General features: G+C 38.7%; 1 long non-coding RNA gene across 1 annotated transcript in view; it reads right to left on the bottom strand.

Moving 5' to 3' along the window:
* LOC107183645 overlaps window positions 1–4,722 on the bottom strand; it is a 20,281-nt gene extending 15,559 nt beyond the window's left edge. Inside the window, exon 1 of the long non-coding RNA XR_001514433.1 lies at window positions 4,619–4,722. This is a non-coding gene — a long non-coding RNA (uncharacterized LOC107183645). The remainder of the gene's footprint in view (window positions 1–4,618) is intronic.
* Between the last annotated feature and the right edge of the window lie 2,178 nt (window positions 4,723–6,900).

A 6,900-nucleotide genomic window follows, 5' to 3' on the forward strand; every position in this document is an offset into this window, starting at 1 on the left:
TACCATTTGCAACGGCATGGATGGAACTGGAGAGCATTATGCTAAGTGAAATAAGCCAGTCAATGAAAGAAAAATACCACATGATCTCACTTATTCATGGATAATTGAGACCATTATATACTTTTGAACAATAATAGATACAGAGGCAGAGCTGCCTCAAACAGAGTGTCAAACTGCATCGGGAAGGCCGGGGAGGGTTCGGGGGCGGGAGGGAGGGGGGTAAGAGATCAACCAAAGGACTTGTATGCATGCATATAAGCATAACCAATGGACATAAGACAGTGGGGGATAGTGGAGGCTAGGGGACTTTCTAGGGCAGGGGGGGTGGAAATGGACACATATGTAATACCCTTTGTAATAAAAAATTTAAAAATAAATAAATAAATAAATAAATAAATGAAAAGGGGGCTTAGGACATATATGGTGATAAGAATGGCATAAGCAAAAACTCCCGGGAGGAAAGTTGGTTAGGTAAAGGAAAACTGATCATTTTGACAAGAATGAAGAATAGCAAGTTAAAGTCCAAACATTAATCAATCAGGCACAAGTATAGAAGTCTAGTTTAACACAAAGGCAAAGCTGGTTGTCTTAATATGGTTCAATACTATTTTTGTTGGGAGAGAAGGAAAGCAAATCTAGAATGAAATGAAAATGATTGTGAGTCCAAACTGAAGGTTAGGTGCTGGCTTCTTATGCTCTCTGTATCTCCAACTCCATCATTTTATTTTAAATAATGTGAGTCATATCATGTGTATATAGGTTAAAACATAGATATCTAATTCAGTAGGGTTAAAAAATGAGAGCGGAAGTAGATATCATAAATTGTTCTCAGGGCAAAGAGAAACACAGACACTATAGGAGACAGAATCTCCTACAGTGTGATTTTGAATTAGTCAGAATGTCTTAACAGAAACCCAGATTCAAAGTGATTAAAATGATAAAGAAATGTATCACATGTAATAAAGGGGAGCAGGCCTCTGAGCTGGTTGAGTAAGTAGCTCATGAATGTCATTGAGATTACAGATTCCATCTTGTCCTGGGTGTGTTGGTTTGCTGGGAGACTAGCTCCTCTCCTGGTAGCAAGGTAGCTGCAGCAGTTTCAAGGGAAATGGGATGTGCATGGCCAGGACTACAGATCTGGAGTAGAATCTGTCAGGGAATAAAACTCATCATCTGACTGCTCAGTGCAGTCAAATTATTCTTGCAGATAATTTGTATGTAGTGTTTTAAAAAATTTAATGAGCTGCTTATGTTTAAAAATCAGTCATATAATTTTATTTTTTTAAATCATATTTCTTAATTGGATTATCTTTAAGAATCCAAAGAATCCAAAGGTCTGGTAACTGTGCCTGTATGCCACTTAGCTAAAATGCACCAGAATGTATTAGACGGAGCATTCCAATTCTGACTTATCGGAGCTTCATCTTTATCTAAAATAGTACAACCTGTTCTTCTTTACTCAGCTTGCCAATGGAGCCTCTCATTAGGGACATTACTCCCAGAGATTTTATGACCCTTGTGGCATTTTTACACCCATAAACATGTCTACTGTAGGCATTTGTACAATGGTTCAAAAGAAATGAGGGCAAAGGCCACATTTAGCTTGAGGGTGTATCATTGCCAACTTTATTATTAATTAGCTGTGTGACCTTATCTACACTAATAAAAGAGAAAGATGCAAATTGACTGTACCTGTGTGACACCCACCAGCCAATCAGGAGTGAGTATGCAAATCAACCCAACAAAGCTGGTGGGTTAATTTGCGTACACAGGCACTGAGCAGCGGGGGCGGGACGCAGGCATTCTGCACCGTCCCAGCTTCTCTGGGCTTCTGGGCAGCATGGGTAGGCAGAAAGGTTCTGGCTGGAGCCAAGGCGGTGCTGGCAGCCGGAGGAAGCAAGGCCCATTCTTTTCTTTTTTTAAAATTTTTGTGCATTTTATTTTTTAAAATATATTTTTATTGATTTCAGAAAAGGGAGAGTGAGAGAGAGATAGAAACATCCATGATGAGAGAGAATCATGGATCGGCTGCCTCCTGCAAGTCCCCCACTGGGGATCATGCCCACAACCCGGGCATGTGCCCTTAACCGAAATTGAACCTGGGACCTTTCAGTTTACAGGCTGATACTCTATCCACTGAGCCAAACTGGCTAGGGCAGAAGGCCCATTCTTGCACGAATCTTTATGCATCAGGCCTCTAGTTAATTTATAATTTCTATAGCCATAAAGTTTAGCAATTGATACTATCCCTAACAGCAACATTACAAAGATAAATAGCTTCTTTTTTTTTTTAATCATCACCTAAGGATATTTTTTCCATTGCTTTTTAGAGAGTGGAAGGGAGGGAGGCAGGAGAGAGAAGGAGAGAGGAAGGGAGAGAGAAGGATAAGGAAGAAAAGAGAAACATCCATGTCTTACATTGGCTCATTGACTGGTTGCCTCCTGCACAAGGCCCGACTGGGGGCGAAGAGTGAACCTGCAACCCAGGTACATGCCCTTGATCAGGAATCAAACTCAAGACCCTTTGGTATGTGGGCTGATGCTTTACCAGTGAGCCACACCGGCCAGGGCATAAATAGCTGTTTAACTTCAAAGGAAGGAAGGATATGCATATAAATCCTCACTTGAGGATATGTTTTTATTTATTTTTTGAATGAGAGAGAGAGAGAGAGAGACAGAGAGGCATCAATGTGAGAGAGAAACATTGATTGGTTGCCTCCCCCCATGCATCTTGACTGGGGATTGAAACAACCTAGATATGTGCCCTGACTGGGAATTGAACCTGTAACCCTTTGGTGCACGGGTTGACACTCCAACCAACTAAGCAACCAAGCCAGGCCTGGAAGCATGTATTTTATTTATTTATTTTTTTGAGAGAAACATTGATCAGCTGCCTCCTGCACGCCCCCTACTGGGGATGTGCCCACAACCAAGGTACATGCCCTTGACTGGAATCGAACCTGGGACCCTTGAGTCCGCAGGCCAATGCTCTGTCCACTGAGCCAAACCGGCTAGGGCTAGAAGCATGTATTTTATACTCATACTTGTTTAATGAAAGAATTACTGACATATTTATGTTTATAAATATAGCCAAGAACCAAATAATTTTTTCTTTAAGTTTCATTTAAATATTAGTCATTCTTACCTTTTGTAAAGTCTTTAGCTCAAGGATAGTGTCTGTTGGTTGCACTCTTGAAATATATTTCTAGGGTAGCTATATTGCTTACTGGTTTTATCAACCAGCATTGATTAGGAAAAATTAAATAAAGTTTAAAAGGAACCTTAAAAATTGAATATTGTATTTGTAATATTTTCTACACTTATAATTGTTAGGGGAAAATAATGGCTTTCAACATAATAAAATTTCTTCAGAGAAAAAGAGAGAATATAAAGAACATCCATAATCAACTACCCAGGTGCCATATTGCTTCAGATTTTTTTTTTAAATCAATCATTACAGATGAAGCTCTCTGTGTACATGTATGTCTCCAACCCCACTTGGCATTGCATATACACAGAGATAATAACCAAACACTGAATTTGATGTTTAACATTCCTTTGCACATTTGAAACTTTTAAACCAAATGTGTATAAATCTATAAATATATTATTTGCATGTTTTACCATTTTATAATCATGGTATCATGCTATACATTTAACTTTTCTTCCTCCTCAACGGTGTTTTTGAGACTTATCTACTTTAATACATGATACTGGGGATCACTGGTTTTAAATAATTTATGTTATCCCACTATATGGAAGTATCACATTATTTTATTCTAGTCTCCTACTCCATTTAGGCTTTTTCTACTATCTGGGGTGCATACGAATAAAATTCTGCCTTACAACACACCACACAGTGTTGTTGCTGTGAGATGCAGCTCTATCTTGAATCATGAGTCAACATTTCTGTTGTGGAGCTGCTGTTGTGACTTATAACTGGACAGAGGGAATCACATGCTGACTGTAACTGCCAGATGCTTGAAAAGTAAAGACAGAGTTTGAAGGAATCCAAGCTATATAGAGGATGAATATTGATTCCCCTTTTCCCCAGAACATCAAAACACATTACTGTGGACTTGGATGCTTTTTCTCAGATGTCTGAGTTTAGCTCTATAAATAAAGGTTTCAGTGGAGTTTAGTAATTGGCTCCTGCATTGGTAATATGATCTTACCTTTGGATGAACATAAACAGGCAAAAGTCCAGGCTCATTTTTCTTTTTCAGGGTTTAAAAATGTGACCAATGCCAGATGTTGAACCAACATTAGATTTCACAGCATAAAGCCAACACAGCATAATTGGTTTAGAGCTCATACTTCAAACCATTGCTAATTCCCCCAATTAAAATGTCCAAATATGTATGGCATAATGAAATAGCAAACATCTCTTATCTAACCTTTGGTTTTAATTGATCCTGAAAGAGGTCTACTCTGACTGTTCTCTCATTGGTATTAAGTTTCAACCGCTCTGGAGTTCTACTGCCTATCTTCCCGAGTTCTCTTTGTAATCCATACTAGTCCCAGGGCTGCGAAGTCTTCTTCACTGAGTTGGATGATTTACTGGTCAAGGTAAGTCAAGTCATTTGATGGTAATAACCCCCAAGTTAAAATGACTTACGGTCAGGTGTCTCTCTCGTCATGCTGTCAGTGGCAGTTACCTTCAGCTTTGTGCCATCATCCTGGGGCCCAGTGAAGGACATCCTCTTTGTGGGACATGCTGTTCTTGCTGCAAAAGAAAAATATGACAGAACCAAGCAATTAAAGTTTACGCTCAGCAGTGGTATATATCACTTTCTTCCTCATTTCGTTGAACAAATGAAGGCATAAGGCCAACCCTGCCATTCAACAAGGTGGGGAGGTAAAATCCTACCAGTGGGAGGGACAAAATTATTTAGGGACAGTAATACAATCTACCACAGAGGCTGTTTTCATTCACAGACAGGTATGGTTTTGACTTTTGGATTATTTATAAAATAAATTTTTTTTAAAGTTTTGCTAATATACAAGTAAGACTTCCTTATCTCTGGGACAGGTGTTAGTTCAATTTAATGCTATGAATTTACAAAAAAAAACCCAACAAGCCCTAGCCAGTTTAGCCCAGTAGATAGAGCGTCGGCCTGAGGACTGAAGGGTCTCAGGTGTGATTCCAACCAAGGGCACATGCCCCGGTTGTGGGCTCGACCCCCAGTAGGGGGCATGCAGGAGGCAGCTGATCCATGATTCTCTCTCATCATTAATGTTTCTAACTCTCTTTCTCCCTCTCCCTTCCTCTCTGAAATCAATAAAGAATATATTAAAAAACACAAAAGCAAAAACACCACATCTAGAATTAAAATCACTTTGAAAAAATCAATAAATATCTGGAGGCTCTATGCATATAATTTTGATCTACGTATAAACAGTATTAACATAAACTGAGCAAAGGGGATCCCTCAAAAAAATTTCATGTATTTTATTTAAATATTTTTATAAATTAATTTCAGAAAGTAAGGGAGGAGAGATAGAAAAATCAGTGATGGCCGAAGCCGGTTTGGCTCAGTGGATAGAGCGTCGGCCTGCGGACTGAAAGGTCCCGGGTTCGATTCCGGTCAAGGGCATGTGCCTGGGTTGCGGGCACATCCCCAGTGGGGGATGTGCAGGAGGCGGCTGATCAATGTTTCTCTCTCATCGATGTTTCTCACTCTCTATCTCTCTCCATTCCTCTCTATGAAAAATCAATAAAATATATTTTAAAAAAAAGAAAAGAAAAGAAAAATCAGTGATGAAAGAATTAATGGGCTGCCTCCTGCACACCCCACACTGCAGTGATGAAAGAATTGATGGGCTGCCTCCTGCACACCCCACACTGGGGATCAAGCCCACACCCTGGGCAAATGCCCTGACTAGGAATCAAACTGTGACCTCTTGATTCAGAGGTCGATACTCAACCACTGAGCCACGTCAGCTGGGCATAGTTGGTATTTTAAATGAGAACATTCAAATAGTTTCTTCAAATTTGATAAACATTTCTCTCACCATTTTTGTGTAATGTCACAAGGGAACAGAGGTTTAATTTATATAGGTAGCAAATGAAATTTTTTTTTAGATTTAATGGTATATGACATATGTATTGGGGCAAGTTTTTTGTTGTTTGATTTTCGCTTGCAATTCTTCTTTCTTTAGTATTTTTAAAAAGTTATTAGTCAATAGCTGGTAACTGGGGCACTGAGCGCAGCTTTGCTTAATCTGACTGCTTTTGCAGCAGTCTGTATTTCAAGATACTTTGGAAATTCTTTCTAAAAATGAATTAAATAATCTCATTTTGAAAAGCTAGCTTCTTTTTAAATGGTATTTTATGACTAGAGTTTTTAAAACAATTCCTAGTTTGGCTTTTCAGTAATAGACCTGACAACAAATCACATTGCACAACAAAATGTATTCACTCAGAGAATGAGAGTAATTATTATCATTACTATTAATTATTATTGCCATTAATAATTATTATTATAGCTAACAGTGCTGCCTTTGTTCTAAGTGCTTTACATGTGTTGATTCATTTTACCTTCACAAGAATCCATGAGATAAGATACCAATATTATCCCCATTTTACAGAAGAGGGACTTAAAATACTTATTTTAATGCAAACCTAAATTCAGCTTTGGAAAAATAAGTCATGTTTGGCAGGGTTTATCAGTGAGGCTAGGAAGTTGGCCAATTAAAGCAGGAAACCAGCAGAAGAAAGGGAAGTGGCAGCAGAAGCTTGTGTAGAGGTTTCCCGAGCCTTACTCTCTTCTTTAAATAGAAGAATTGCAAACAAACAAATAAAAAACCTTAGGCAGTTCTTATGAGCTGTTAGTCAAAAGAGAATTGTTTTCTATTTAGCTCTAGGTCAACAAATAGCCTTTTAGTTGTTATGAAGGG

The sequence above is a fragment of the Myotis davidii genome, unplaced genomic scaffold (genome assembly GCF_000327345.1).
Source record: "Myotis davidii unplaced genomic scaffold, ASM32734v1 scaffold221, whole genome shotgun sequence".
Classification (NCBI taxonomy): Eukaryota; Metazoa; Chordata; class Mammalia; order Chiroptera; family Vespertilionidae; genus Myotis; species Myotis davidii.